Source organism: Oncorhynchus mykiss, chromosome 5 (assembly GCF_057628025.1).
Source record: "Oncorhynchus mykiss isolate SJ-2025 chromosome 5, ASM5762802v1, whole genome shotgun sequence".
NCBI classification, from domain to species: Eukaryota; Metazoa; Chordata; class Actinopteri; order Salmoniformes; family Salmonidae; genus Oncorhynchus; species Oncorhynchus mykiss.
The window spans coordinates 93,457,063-93,473,653 of NC_143026.1; the positions used below are offsets into that span (position 1 = coordinate 93,457,063).

Consider the following 16,591-nt stretch of genomic DNA (forward strand, 5'->3'; position numbering starts at 1 on the left):
TCTCCAGAAGTTCAGTGAGGATCTCTGAATGATCCAATGTTGACCTAAATGACTAATGATGATAAATACAATCCACCTGTGTGTAATCAAGTCTCCGTATAAATGCACCTGCACTGTGATAGTCTCAGAGGTCCGTTAAAAGCGCAGAGAGCATCATGAAGAACAAGAAACACACCAGGCAGGTCCGAGATACTGTTGTGAAGAAGTTTAATGCTGGATTTGGATACAAAAAGATTTCCCAAGCTTTAAACATCCCAAGGAGCACTGTGCAAGCGATAATATTGAAATGGAAGGAGTATCAGACCACTGCAAATCTACCAAGACCTGGCCGTCCCTCTAAACTTTCAGCTCATACAAGGAGAAGACTGATCAGAGATGCAGCCAAGAGGACCATGATCACTCTGGATGAATTGCAGAGATCTACAGCTGAGGTGGGAGACTCTGTCCATAGGACAACAATCAGTCGTATATTGCACAAATCTGGCCTTTATGGAAGAGTGGCAAGAAGAAAGCCATTTCTTAAAGATATCCATAAAAAGTGTTGTTTAAAGTTTGCCACAAGCCACCTGGGAGACACACCAAACATGTGGAAGAAGGTGCTCTGATCATTTGAAACCAAAATTGAACTTTTTGGCAACAATGCAAAACGTTATGTTTGGCGTAAAAGCAACACAGCTCATCACCCTGAACACACCATCCCCACTGTCAAACATGGTGGTGACAGCATCATGGTTTGGGCCTGCTTTTCTTCAGCAGGGACAGGGAAGATGGTTAAAATTGATGGGAAGATGGATGGAGCCAAATACAGGACCATTCTGGAAGAAAACCTGATGGAGTCTGCAAAAGACCTGAGACTGGGACGGAGATTTGTCTTCCAACAAGACAATGATCCAAAACATAAAGCAAAATCTACAATGGAATGGTTCAAAAATAAACATATCCAGGTGTTAGAATGGCCAAGTCAAAGTCCAGACCTGAATCCAATCGAGAATCTGTGGAAAGAACTGAAAACTGCTGTTCACAAATGCTCTCCATCCAACCTCACTGAGCTCGAGCTGTTTTGCAAGGAGGAATGGGAAAAAATGTCAGTCTCTCGATGTGCAAAACTGATAGAGACATACCCCAAGCGACTTACAGCTGTAATCGCAGCAAAAGGTGGCGCTACAAAGTATTAACTTAAGGGGGCTGAATAATTTTGCACGCCCAATTTTTCAGTTTTTGATTTGTTAAAAAAGTTTGAAATATCCAATAAATGTCGTTCCACTTCATGATTGTGTCCCACTTGTTGTTGATTCTTCACAAAATAATACAGTTTTATATCTTTATGTTTGAAGCCTGAAATGTGGCAATAGGTCGCAAAGTTCAAGGGGGCCGTGCAAGGCACTGTATAACATGGGTTTTTCCTTCGTCACACATATCAGTATCGATACTATTAGCATGATGTCACCTTGTACCATGATGTTACAAGGAAAACTTTGAGATTCTGGCATAGATGTGTAACTCCACCAAAGTCATACGAACTTCCCGGACACTATTTTTATGTCTCTGTGTTCAGTATGAAGAAAGATAAGAGGTAGTTCCGCAAGCCAATGCTAACTAGCGTTAGCGCAATGACTGGAGGTCTTGGTATCTGCTACCATAGTCTTCCAGTCATTGCGCTAACAGCAGTTAGCAACTGCGCTAACGCTAGGTTAGCAACTTTCTTCAAGCTGCATGCAGAGACATACAAAATGGTATCCACAAGTTCATCTGACTCTGGGGAAGGAGATAAAAGGGCCTCATTGCCAAAAATCATTTTAAGCATTAAGTTTACTACAAGCTTTAGCTTGCCTAGTTAAATAAAAGGTCAAATTTATAAAATAATAATAATAAATTCAGTCCTTAGATCTATGTGCGTGTGGAGTGCAGAAAACACCTTTTGGTAACATGATATCGTCGCCGGGAAACATTAGTTTTTGTTTTTTTGTCTTCTCATTTTGTGAAAAGCAAGGAAGAGTCACCTACCCTTGCTAGTAGTTGCTGGCTGGCTTTAGCCTGGCTAAAAACATAGCCTTTTTAGCTTTCCATGTGAAATAATCCAATTTACAATAACAAAAAATATGCCCTGGCAAATATTGTTAAACTTACCTGTGTAACCTAAAACATAATCCCAGTTTAACTGCTTGTGTATTCACATCCCAGCTAATAATAGAACACCATGTTTTGGTCATCTAGAAAAAAAGCACAAGGTTAGCTAGCTGGCTACAGCAGGTTCTAGCATTTCACAATAGCCTGTAATCACTAGTTATTACTGCTAAACAAAATTCCTTTTTGGTGGATTCTTGTTGTTTGGTTTACCTTTTGAACAGTCACTGAGATTATATTTGGCTATCAATGGGTTACTTTAAAATAGGTTACTTTGATGAATAGCCTATATAGCCTATAGGTCATATCCAAGAACCAAATGAAATCACTGGCCCCACGGCTGCGGAATGAATGATACGGCGTGTCTCAATTTTCACGTAGTAAAAAAAAAGTACGAATGCCAGACCGTATTACAAGGTCCCTGTGTGAGGAAAACGCAGCGCTCCGAATCTTGTGTTTGCATAGAGCTTGTAGTAAGCCTCTCACATCTCTACCCCAAAAGGCAATGGTGTTGCTGTTAGCTCTGACTGACTCTACAGCTGTTAGCTCTGACTGACTCTACAGCTGCTAGCTCTGACTGACTCTACAGCTGTTAGCTCTGACTCTACAGCTGTTAGCTCTGACTGACTCTACAGCTGTTAGCTCTGACTGACTCTACAGCTGCTAGCTCTGACTGACTCTACAGCTGTTAGCTCTGACTCTACAGCTGTTAGCTCTGACTGACTCTACAGCTGCTAGCTCTGACTCTACAGCTGTTAGCTCTGACTCTGCTGCTGTTAGCTCTGACTGACTCTACAGCTGTTAGCTCTGACTCTACAGCTCCTAGCTCTGACTCTCCTGCTGTTAGCGCTGACTCTACAGCTGTCAGCTCTGACTCTACAGCTGTTAGCTCTGACTGACTCTACAGCTGTTAACTCTGACTCTCCTGCTGTTAGCTCTGACTCTACAGCTGTTAGCTCTGACTCTCCTGCTGTTAGCTCTGAATCTCCTGCTGTTAGCTTTGACTCTACAGCTGTCAGCTCTGACTCTCCTGCTGTTAGCTCTGACTCTACAGCTGTCAGCTCTGACTCTCCTGCTGTTAGCTCTGACTGACTCTACAGTTGTCAGCCTGACTCTCCTGCCGTTAGCTCTGACTGACTCTACAGCTGTTAGCTCTGACTCTTCAGCTCCTAGCTCTGACTGACTCTACAGCTGTTAGCTCTGACTGACTCTACAGCTGTTAGCTCTGACTCTCCTGCTGTTAGCTCTGACTCTACAGCTGTCAGCTCTGACTCTCCTGCTGTTAGCTCTGACTGACTCTACAGTTGTCAGCCTGACTCTCCTGCGGTTAGCTCTGACTGACTCTACAGCTGTTAGCTCTGACTGACTCTACCGCTGTTAGCTCTGACTGACTCTACAGCTGTTAGCTCTGACTCTCCTGCTGTTAGCTCTGACCTACTCTACAGCTGTCAGCTCCTCTTCTTCTGTTAGCTTTGACTCTACAGCTGCTAGCTCTGACTCTACAGCTGCTAGCTTTGACTCTACAGCTGCTAGCTCTGACTCTACAGCTGCTAGCTTTGACTCTACAGCTGCTAGCTTTGACTCTACAGCTGCTAGCTCTGACTCTACAGCTGCTAGCTTTGACTCTACAGCTGCTAGCTTTGAGTCTACAGGTGTTATCTCCTATCTACTGCTGTTAGCTCTTACTACAGCTGCTAGCTTTGAGTCTACAGGTGTTATCTCCTATCTACTGCTGTTAGCTCTGACTCTACAGCTGCTAGCTCCGACTCTACAGCTGCTAGCTCCGACTCTACAGCTGCTAGCTCCGACTCTACAGCTGCTAGCTCCGACTCTACAGCTGCTAGCTCCGACTCTACAGCTGCTAGCGCCGACTCCTGTTCCCACGTTAACAGATCACTGTGGTCTGCATTACAATTCAAGAGGTTACAAATGTGCCTTGGTCAAACACCAACGTTTGAGTTTGATGAAACCTTTTCATGTCAGCTCTCCTAGGATAAAAAACAACAATGACTGTGTGAAATAACACAGCTTCCACTTTACACAATATCAAGTTTTCACAAATCTTTCACTGCATCACTCTACATTTAAATTGTGCACGAGGCCTAGATGTTAAAAGCTTACCAACTATTTTGTTTCATAAACGGTTCATTATTTCCAAATAACTTGTGATTGCTTGGTGTTTTTCCCTGGTTTCCCCATTATGTTCTCTGGTAGTCAGATTTGAACGCTGTAAAAACGTCTCTACAACACTCTAGGGGTCGGAAACGCTGTAAAAACGTCTCTACAACACTCTAGGGGTCGGAAACGCTGTAAAAACGTCTCTACAACACTCTAGGGGTCGGAAACGCTGTAAAAACGTCTCTACAACACTCTAGGGGTCGGAAACGCTGTAAAAACGTCTCTACAACACTCTAGGGGTCGGAAACGCTGTAAAAACGTCTCTACAACACTCTAGGGGTCGGAAACGCTGTAAAAACGTCTCTACAACACTCTAGGGGTCGGAAACGCTGTAAAAACATCTCTACAACACTCTAGGGGTCGGAAACGCTGTAAAAACGTCTCTACAACACTCTAGGGGTCGGAAACGCTGTAAAAACGTCTCTACAACACTCTAGGGGTCGGAAACGCTGTAAAAACATCTCTACAACACTCTAGGGGTCGGAAACGCTGTAAAAACGTCTCTACAACACTCTAGGGGTCGGACACGCTGTAAAAACATCTCTACAACACTCTAGGGGTCGGAAACGCTGTAAAAACGTCTCTACAACACTCTAGGGGTCGGAAACGCTGTAAAAACGTCTCTACAACACTCTAGGGGTCGGAAACGCTGTAAAAACGTCTCTACAACACTCTAGGGGTCGGACACGCTGTAAAAACGTCTCTACAACACTCTAGGGGTCGGAAACGCTGTAAAAACATCTCTACAACACTCCAGGGGTCGGAAACGCTGTAAAAACGTCTCTACAACACTCTAGGGGTCGGAAACGCTGTAAAAACGTCTCTACAACACTCTAGGGGTCGGAAACGCTGTAAAAACGTCTCTACAACACTCTAGGGGTCGGAAACGCTGTAAAAAGATCTCTACAACACTCTAGGGGTCGGAAACGCTGTAAAAACGTCTCTACAACACTCTAGGGGTCGGAAACGCTGTAAAAACATCTCTACAACACTCTAGGGGTCGGAAACGCTGTAAAAACGTCTCTACAACACTCTAGGGGTCGGAAACGCTGTAAAAACGTCTCTACAACACTCTAGGGGTCGGAAACGCTGTAAAAACATCTCTACAACACTCTAGGGGTCGGAAACGCTGTGTTCAGTATGAAGAAAGATAAGAGGTAGTTCCGCAAGCCAATGCTAACTAGCGTTAGCGCAATGACTGGAGGTCTTGGTATCTGCTACCATAGTCTTCCAGTCATTGCGCTAACAGCAGTTAGCAACTGCGCTAACGCTAGGTTAGCAACTTTCTTCAAGCTGCATGCAGAGACATACAAAATGGTATCCACAAGTTAGTTAAGTTAGTTAAGTAACAACTTTTTATTATAATTATATTATAATTCTACTATTATTATTCTATATATACAGTGCCTTGCGAAAGTATTTGGCCCCCTTGAACTTTGCGACCTTTTGCCACATTTCAGGCTTCAAACATAAAGATATAAAACTGTATTTTTTTGTGAAGAATCAACAACAAGTGGGACACAATCATGAAGTGGAACGACATTTATTGGATATTTCAAACTTTTTTAACATATCAAAACTGAAAAATTGGGCGTGCAAAATTAAAGGGGGCCGAATACTTTCGCAAGGCACTGTATCTCAGGGTCACAGATACTTATCTCGGGGTCACAGATACTTATCTCGGGGTCACAGATACTTATCTCAGGGTCACAGATACTTATCTCAGGGTCACAGATACTTATCTCGGGGTCACAGATACTTATCTCAGGGTCACAGAAACTTATCTCGGGGTCACAGATACTTATCTCGGGGTCACAGACACTTATCTCGGGGTCACAGATACTTATCTCAGGGTCACAGATACTTATCTCAGGGTCACAGATACTTATCTCGGGGTCACAGACACTTATCTCGGGGTCACAGATACTTATCTCAGGGTCACAGATACTTATCTCGGGGTCACAGATACTTATCTCGGGGTCACAGATACTTATCTCGGGGTCACAGATACTTATCTCGAGGTCACAGATACTTATCTCGGGGTCACAGATACTTATCTCGGGGTCACAGATACTTATCTCGGGGTCACAGTGAATATTTCTATGTCCTGTCCTGTCCAGACTCTCATTTGTTCCTGTCCGAACTGTCATTTGTTCCTGTCCGATCTCTCATTTGTTCCTGTACGAACTGTCATTTGTTCCTGTCCGAACTCTCATTTGTTCCTGTCCGAACTGTCATTTGTTCCTGTCCGAACTCTCATTTGTTCCTGTCCGAACTCTCATTTGTTCCTGTCCAGACTCTCATTTGTTCCTGTCCGAACTGTCATTTGTTCCTGTCCGAACTGTCATTTGTTCCTGTCCAGACTCTCATTTGTTCCTGTCCAGACTCTCATTTGTTCCTGTCAGGACTCTCATTTGTTCCTGTCCAGACTCTCATTTGTTCCTGTCCGAACTCTCATTTGTTCCTGTCCAGACTCTCATTTGTTCCTGTCCGAACTGTCATTTGTTCCTGTCCGAACTCTCATTTGTTCCTGTCCGAACTGTCATTTGTTCCTGTCCAGACTGTAATTTGTTCCTGTCCGAACTGTCATTTGTTCCTGTCCGAACTCTCATTTGTTCCTGTCCAGACTGTCATTTGTTCCTGTCCGAACTGTCATTTGTTCCTGTCCGAACTCTCATTTGTTCCTGTCCAGACTGTCATTTGTTCCTGTCCGAACTGTCATTTGTTCCTGTCCGAACTGTCATTTGTTCCTGTCCGAACTGTCATTTGTTCCTGTCCGAACTGTCATTTGTTCCTGTCCGAACTGTCATTTGTTCCTGTCAGGACTGTCATTTGTTCCTGTCCGAACTGTCATTTGTTCCTGTCCGAACTGTCATTTGTTCCTGTCCGAACTGTCATTTGTTCCTGTCCGAACTGTCATTTGTTCCTGTCCGAACTGTCATTTGTTCCTGTCCGAACTGTCATTTGTTCCTGTCCGAACTGTCATTTGTTCCTGTCCGAACTGTCATTTGTTCCTGTCCGAACTGTCATTTGTTCCTGTCCGAACTGTCATTTGTTCCTGTCCGAACTGTCATTTGTTCCTGTCAGGACTGTCATTTGTTCCTGTCCGAACTGTCATTTGTTCCTGTCCGAACTGTCATTTGTTCCTGTCCGAACTGTCATTTGTTCCTGTCCGAACTGTCATTTGTTCCTGTCCGAACTGTCATTTGTTCCTGTCCGAACTGTCATTTGTTCCTGTCCGAACTGTCATTTGTTCCTGTCCGAACTGTCATTTGTTCCTGTCCGGACTGTCATTTGTTCCTGTCCGAACTGTCATTTGTTCCTGTCCGAACTGTCATTTGTTCCTGTCCGAACTGTCATTTGTTCCTGTCCGAACTGTCATTTGTTCCTGTCCGAACTGTCATTTGTTCCTGTCCGAACTGTCATTTGTTCCTGTCCGAACTGTCATTTGTTCCTGTCCGAACTGTCATTTGTTCCTGTCCGAACTGTCATTTGTTCCTGTCAGGACTGTCATTTGTTCCTGTCAGGACTCTCATTTGTTCCTGTCCGAACTCTCATTTGTTCCTGTCAGGACTCTCATTTGTTCCTGTCCGAACTGTCATTTGTTCCTGTCCGAACTGTCATTTGTTCCTGTCCGGACTGTCATTTGTTCCTGTCCGAACTGTCATTTGTTCCTGTCCGAACTGTCATTTGTTCCTGTCCGAACTGTCATTTGTTCCTGTCCGAACTGTCATTTGTTCCTGTCCAGACTCTCATTTGTTCCTGTCCAGACTGTCATTTGTTCCTGTCCGAACTGTCATTTGTTCCTGTCCAAACTGTCATTTGTTCCTGTCCGAACTGTCATTTGTTCCTGTCCGAACTGTCATTTGTTCCTGTCCGAACTGTCATTTGTTCCTGTCCGAACTGTCATTTGTTCCTGTCCGAACTGTCATTTGTTCCTGTCCAGACTCTCATTTGTTCCTGTCCGAACTGTCATTTGTTCCTGTCCGAACTCTCATTTGTTCCTGTCCGAACTGTCATTTGTTCCTGTCCGAACTGTCATTTGTTCCTGTCTGAACTCTCATTTGTTCCTGTCTGAACTCTCATTTGTTCCTGTCCGAACTCTCATTTGTTCCTGTCCGAACTCTCATTTGTTCCTGTCCGAACTGTCATTTGTTCCTGTCCGAACTGTCATTTGTTCCTGTCCGAACTGTCATTTGTTCCTGTCCAGACTCTCATTTGATCCTGTCCGAACTGTCATTTGTTCCTGTCCGAACTGTCATTTGTTCCTGTCCGAACTGTCATTTGTTCCTGTCCGAACTGTCATTTGTTCCTGTCCGAACTCTCATTTGTTCCTGTCCGAACTCTCATTTGTTCCTGTCCGAACTGTCATTTGTTCCTGTCCGAACTGTCATTTGTTCCTGTCCGAACTGTCATTTGTTCCTGTCCGAACTCTCATTTGTTCCTGTCCGAACTCTCATTTGTTCCTGTCCGAACTCTCATTTGTTCCTGTCCGAACTGTCATTTGTTCCTGTCCAGACTCTCATTTGTTCCTGTCCAGACTCTCATTTGTTCCTGTCCAGACTCTCATTTGTTCCTGTCCGAACTGTCATTTGTTCCTGTCCGAACTCTCATTTGTTCCTGTCCAGACTCTCATTTGTTCCTGTCCAGACTCTCATTTGTTCCTGTCCAGACTCTCATTTGTTCCTGTCCGAACTGTCATTTGTTCCTGTCAGGACTCTCATTTGTTCCTGTCCAGACTCTCATTTGTTCCTGTCCAGACTCTCATTTGTTCCTGTCCGAACTGTCATTTGTTCCTGTCCGAACTCTCATTTGTTCCTGTCCGAACTGTCATTTGTTCCTGTCCGAACTCTCATTTGTTCCTGTCCGAACTGTCATTTGTTCCTGTCCAGACTCTCATTTGTTCCTGTCCGAACTGTCATTTGTTCCTGTCCGAACTGTCATTTGTTCCTGTCCGAACTGTCATTTGTTCCTGTCCGAACTGTCATTTGTTCCTGTCCAGACTCTCATTTGTTCCTGTCCGAACTGTCATTTGTTCCTGTCCGAACTGTCATTTGTTCCTGTCCAGACTCTCATTTGTTCCTGTCCGAACTGTCATTTGTTCCTGTCCGAACTGTCATTTGTTCCTGTCCGAACTGTCATTTGTTCCTGTCCAGACTCTCATTTGTTCCTGTCCGAACTGTCATTTGTTCCTGTCCGAACTGTCATTTGTTCCTGTCCGAACTGTCATTTGTTCCTGTCCGAACTGTCATTTGTTCCTGTCCGAACTGTCATTTGTTCCTGTCCAGACTCTCATTTGTTCCTGTCCGAACTGTCATTTGTTCCTGTCCGAACTGTCATTTGTTCCTGTCCGAACTGTCATTTGTTCCTGTCCAGACTCTCATTTGTTCCTGTCCGAACTGTCATTTGTTCCTGTCCGAACTGTCATTTGTTCCTGTCCGAACTGTCATTTGTTCCTGTCCGAACTGTCATTTGTTCCTGTCCGAACTGTCATTTGTTCCTGTCCAGACTCTCATTTGTTCCTGTCCGAACTGTCATTTGTTCCTGTCCGAACTGTCATTTGTTCCTGTCCGAACTGTCATTTGTTCCTGTCCGAACTGTCATTTGTTCCTGTCCGAACTGTCATTTGTTCCTGTCCGAACTCTCATTTGTTCCTGTCCGAACTGTCATTTGTTCCTGTCCGAACTCTCATTTGTTCCTGTCCGAACTCTCATTTGTTCCTGTCCGAACTGTCATTTGTTCCTGTCCGAACTGTCATTTGTTCCTGTCCGAACTGTCATTTGTTCCTGTCCAGACTCTCATTTGTTCCTGTCCGAACTCTCATTTGTTCCTGTCCGAACTGTCATTTGTTCCTGTCCGAACTGTCATTTGTTCCTGTCCAGACTCTCATTTGTTCCTGTCAGGACTGTCATTTGTTCCTGTCCGAACTGTCATTTGTTCCTGTCCAGACTCTCATTTGTTCCTGTCCGAACTGTCATTTGTTCCTGTCCGAACTGTCATTTGTTCCTGTCCGAACTGTCATTTGTTCCTGTCCGAACTGTCATTTGTTCCTGTCCAGACTCTCATTTGTTCCTGTCCAGACTGTCATTTGTTCCTGTCCGAACTGTCATTTGTTCCTGTCCAAACTGTCATTTGTTCCTGTCCGAACTGTCATTTGTTCCTGTCCGAACTCTCATTTGTTCCTGTCCGAACTGTCATTTGTTCCTGTCCGAACTGTCATTTGTTCCTGTCCGAACTGTCATTTGTTCCTGTCCGAACTCTCATTTGTTCCTGTCCGAACTGTCATTTGTTCCTGTCCGAACTGTCATTTGTTCCTGTCCAGACTCTCATTTGTTCCTGTCCGAACTGTCATTTGTTCCTGTCCGAACTGTCATTTGTTCCTGTCCGAACTGTCATTTGTTCCTGTCCGAACTCTCATTTGTTCCTGTCCGAACTGTCATTTGTTCCTGTCCGAACTGTCATTTGTTCCTGTCCAGACTCTCATTTGTTCCTGTCCGAACTGTCATTTGTTCCTGTCCGAACTGTCATTTGTTCCTGTCCAGACTCTCATTTGTTCCTGTCCAGACTGTCATTTGTTCCTGTCCGAACTGTCATTTGTTCCTGTCCAAACTGTCATTTGTTCCTGTCCGAACTGTCATTTGTTCCTGTCCGAACTCTCATTTGTTCCTGTCCGAACTGTCATTTGTTCCTGTCCGAACTCTCATTTGTTCCTGTCCGAACTCTCATTTGTTCCTGTCCGAACTGTCATTTGTTCCTGTCCGAACTCTCATTTGTTCCTGTCCGAACTGTCATTTGTTCCTGTCTGAACTGTCATTTGTTCCTGTCCGAACTGTCATTTGTTCCTGTCCGAACTCTCATTTGTTCCTGTCCGAACTGTCATTTGTTCCTGTCCGAACTCTCATTTGTTCCTGTCCGAACTGTCATTTGTTCCTGTCTGAACTGTCATTTGTTCCTGTCCGAACTGTCATTTGTTCCTGTCCGAACTCTCATTTGTTCCTGTCCGAACTGTCATTTGTTCCTGTCCAGACTCTCATTTGTTCCTGTCCGAACTGTCATTTGTTCCTGTCCGAACTCTCATTTGTTCCTGTCCGAACTGTCATTTGTTCCTGTCCGAACTGTCATTTGTTCCTGTCCAGACTCTCATTTGTTCCTGTCCGAACTGTCATTTGTTCCTGTCCGAACTGTCATTTGTTCCTGTCCAGACTGTCATTTGTTCCTGTCCGAACTGTCATTTGTTCCTGTCCAAACTGTCATTTGTTCCTGTCCGAACTGTCATTTGTTCCTGTCCGAACTCTCATTTGTTCCTGTCCGAACTGTCATTTGTTCCTGTCCGAACTCTCATTTGTTCCTGTCCGAACTCTCATTTGTTCCTGTCCGAACTGTCATTTGTTCCTGTCCGAACTCTCATTTGTTCCTGTCCGAACTGTCATTTGTTCCTGTCTGAACTGTCATTTGTTCCTGTCCGAACTGTCATTTGTTCCTGTCCGAACTCTCATTTGTTCCTGTCCGAACTGTCATTTGTTCCTGTCCGAACTCTCATTTGTTCCTGTCCGAACTGTCATTTGTTCCTGTCTGAACTGTCATTTGTTCCTGTCCGAACTGTCATTTGTTCCTGTCCGAACTCTCATTTGTTCCTGTCCGAACTGTCATTTGTTCCTGTCCGAACTGTCATTTGTTCCTGTCCAGACTCTCATTTGTTCCTGTCCAGACTGTCATTTGTTCCTGTCCAGACTCTCATTTGTTCCTGTCCGAACTGTCATTTGTTCCTGTCCGAACTGTCATTTGTTCCTGTCCAGACTCTCATTTGTTCCTGTCCAGACTCTCATTTGTTCCTGTCCAGACTGTCATTTGTTCCTGTCCGAACTCTCATTTGTTCCTGTCCAGACTGTCATTTGTTCCTGTCCAGACTCTCATTTGTTCCTGTCCGAACTGTCATTTGTTCCTGTCCGAACTGTCATTTGTTCCTGTCCAGACTCTCATTTGTTCCTGTCCAGACTGTCATTTGTTCCTGTCCGAACTCTCATTTGTTCCTGTCCAGACTGTCATTTGTTCCTGTCCAGACTCTCATTTGTTCCTGTCCGAACTGTCATTTGTTCCTGTCCGAACTGTCATTTGTTCCTGTCCGAACTGTCATTTGTTCCTGTCCGAACTGTCATTTTTTATTTACATATATTATTTATTTAGTTCTATTGTTTGCATATCGTTGTATTTTAAATGTGTTTGACTGTCCTTGTTAGTGTTTTGTTACTTGTGATGTTCTGTGGGTTTATTTTTTGTTAACCCCAGGAAGAATAGCTGCTTCCTCTGCAAAACATACTGGGGATTCAAATAAACAAATAGTTTATGCATTGCAATGCTTTCACAAAGTGTTTTTTCATTTTCTCCTTTGACAAACTTTCATCTCTTGTCAGTAAAGTAAGAGTGTTTAGTTCTTGTACATTTTCTCATATTGAATCTCATGGAGATCAACGTGAACCAACATCAACGTGAACTTGGTGCTGTGATTGAGGTTTGTGCAACAGTAGTCTCATCTTGAACATGATCTTAAACATGATAGGTTTGCATGAAATCAAATCAAACTCTATTTGTCCCATGCTTCGTAAACAACAGGTGTAGACTAACAGTGAAATGCTCCGTAAACAACAGGTGTAGACTAACAGTGAAATGCTCCGTAAACAACAGGTGTAGACTAACAGTGAAATGCTTCCTCACTGGCCCTTCCCAAAAATGCAGAGAGACATTTTATTTGTTTTAATAATATAACAATTACAAGGAATAAATACACAATGAGTAACAATATCTTGGCTACATACAATAAACACACAATGAGTAACGATAACTTGGCTATATACAATAAACACACAATGAGTAACGATAACTTGGCTATATACAATAAATACACAATGAGTAACGATAACTTGGCTATATACAATAAACACACAATGAGTAACGATAACTTGGCTAGATACAATAAACACACAATGAGTAACGATAACTTGGCTAGATACAATAAATACACAATGAGTAACAATAACTTGGCTATATACAATAAATACACAATGAGTAACGATAACTTGGCTAGATACAATAAATACACAATGAGTAATGATAACTTGGCTATATATAATAAACACACAATGAGTAACGATAACTTGGCTATATACAATAAATACACAATGAGTAATGATAACTTGGCTGTATACAATAAATACACAATGAGTAACGATAACTTGGCTATATACAATAAATACACAATGAGTAACGATAACTTGGCTATATACAATAAACACACAATGAGTAACGATAACTTGGCTATTTACAATAAATACACAATGAGTAACGATAACTTGGCTATATACAGTACACGGGGTACCAGTACCGAGTTGATGTGCAAGTGTACGAGGTAATTTAGAAAGTATTCAGACCCCTTGACTTTTTCCAAAATGCTGTTACATTACAGCCTTATTCTGAAATAGATTAAATGTCCCCCCCCCCCCCCCTCATCTATCTACAAACAAACCACGTAACGAATAACCAAAACAGGTTTTTAAAAATATCTCATTTACATACTGTATGCCTGAAAGAACATTGCAGGAATGCGGTTGGATTCGGGACCAGTTCTTGTGGGTAGCGGGTGGGACCTCTGGGTGTGGTATGAAAAAACTGGGATGCGGAAATCTGTCTTACACAGACCATTAGACTGAATCTCAACCATTGGAAAAATGTTTTCAAGAGAACATTATTATTTTATTTTTTATTTGAGTTCCTGGTTGTGTCCATAAACCAGTGTCCATTAGTTTCTGGGATTTACTGCCCCCCCCCCCCCCCCCCCCCCCTGCTGCCATACCGAATGCTGTTGGTGCTGATATCTGAGTGTTTAACCCCCTATAGTTGATTGATGCACCTGTAAGTAACAATAAAGAAAAACAATCTGTCGGTTTAAGCAAGAGAGAGGTTTATTTGATTTGCATTGGATCCACTGCATCCGCCGATGTCGCATCTGCGGTTAAAGGTGGCAGAGCTACAGTCAGACCATGACACATCCCGAAAATTAATACAATGAATACTGTTCTCTCTGCTACCGCACGGCAAGCGATACCGGAGCACCAAGTCTAGGTCCAAGAGGATTCCAAACATCCCAAGCCATAAGACTCCTGAACATCTAATCAAATGGCTAACCAAAACATCTGTAGCGTCCGAACGGTTTGACCACACTATTTTTGACCACTCTGTGGAAACGGGAGACAGGAAGTCTCAAGGTTTTTGCTCGCCTGAGGTAGAGTATCTCATAATAAGCTATAGAACCACACTGTCTACCAAGAGAGTTCTCATCTATATTCTTCGTAGCTGTCTATTTACCACCACAAACCGATGCTGATACTAAGACCGCACTCAACGAGCTGTATAATGCCACTCAACGAGCTGTATAATGCCACTCAACGAGCTGTATAATGCCACTCAACGAGCTGTATAATGCCACTCAACGAGCTGTATAATGCCACTCAACGAGCTGTATAATGCCACTGAACGAGCTGTATAATGCCACTCAACGAGCTGTATAAGGTCATAAGCAAACAGGAAAATGCTCATCCAGAAGCGGCGCTCCTAGTGGTGCTCCTAGTGGTGCTCCTAGTGGTGCTCCTAGTGGTGCTCCTAGTGGTGCTCCTAGTGGTGCTCCTAGTGGTGCTCCTAGTGGCCGGGGACTTTAATGCAGGCAAACTTAAATCAATTTGACCTAATTTCTACCAGCATGTTAAATGTGCAACCAGAGGGAAAACAACTCTAGACCACCTTTACTCCACACACAGAGATGCATACAAAGCTCTCCCTTACCATCCATTTGGCAAATCTGACCATAATTCTATCCTCCTGATTCCTGCTTATAAGCAAAAAACTACAGCAGGAAGTACCAGTGACTCGGTCAATAAATAAAGTGGTCAGGTGAAGCAGATGCTAAGCTACAGGACTGTTTTGCTACCACAGACTGGAATATGTTCTGGGATTCTTCCGATGGCATTGAGGAGTACACCACATCTGTCACTGGCTTCATCAATAAGTGCTTCGATGACGTCATCCCCACAGTGACTGTACGTACATACCCTAACCAGAAGCCATGGATTACAGGGAACATCAGCACTGAGCTAAAGGGTAGAGCTGCCACTTTTCAAGGAGCGGGACTCTAACCCGGAAGCGTATTAGAAATCCCGCTATGCCCTCTGACGAACCATCGAATACAGGATTAAGATCGAATCGTACTACACCGGTTCCGATGCTCGTCGGATGTGGCAGGGCTTGTAACCTATTACAGACGACAAAGGGAAGCACAGCCGAGAGCTGCCTAATGACACAAGCCTACCAGACAAGCTAAATTACTTCTACGCTCGCTTCGAGGCAAGTAACACTGAAACATGCATGAGGGCATCAGCTGTTTCGGACGACTGTGTGATCACGCTCTCCGTAGCTTTAAACAGGTCAACATTCTGCAGGGCCAGACGGATTACCAGGACGTGTACAGCGAGCATGCGCTGACCAACTGGCAAGTGTCTAAACCAACATTTTTCAACCTGTCCCTGTCTGAAACAGACCACCATAGTCCCTGTGCCTAAGAACACTAAGTTGCAACCTATCAGGAATCAAGGTAAGACTCGCATGCAGACATGTTGAATAAACAACGGTTTTACAGTCCAAGGGGCAGGCTAGAGACAGGTCAAGGGAGGCAGGGGTCAATAATCCAGAGATGGGGCAAGGGTCGGCAGGCAGAGTTGTCAGGCAGGGTCAGGGGCAGGCAGCGTTGTCAGGCAGGCGGGTACAGAGACGGAACAGGCGAGGGTCAAGACCAGGAGGGCGAGAAAAAGAGAGTCTGGGAAAAGCAGGAGCTGACAGGACAAACGCTGGTTGACTTGACAAACAAGACAAATTGGCAACAGACAAACAGAGAACACAGGTATAAATACACAGGGGATGATGGGAATGATGGGCGACACCTGGAGGCGGGTGGAGACGAGGACAAAGACAGGTGAAACAGATCAGCGCTTGACAAACCTTCCTAAATGACTACTGACACTTAGCACTCACCACTGCTGGCTTGCTTCTGAAGCTAAGCAGGGTTAGTCCTGGTCAGTCCCTGGATGGGAGACCAGATGCTGCTGGAAGTGCTGTTGGAGGGCCAGTAGGAGGCACTCTTTCCTCTGGTCTAAAAAGTATCCCAATGCCCCAGACCAGTGATTGGGGATACTGCCCTGTATAGGGTGCCGTCTTTCGGATGGGACGTTAAACGGGTGTCCTGACT

At 44.1% G+C, this 16,591-nt stretch overlaps 1 long non-coding RNA gene across 1 annotated transcript in view; it reads right to left on the reverse strand.

Annotated features, from left to right (window-relative positions):
* LOC149983633 (uncharacterized) overlaps window positions 1–16,591 on the reverse strand; it is a 452,711-nt gene that overhangs the window by 120,532 nt on the left and 315,588 nt on the right. The window lies entirely within an intron of this gene.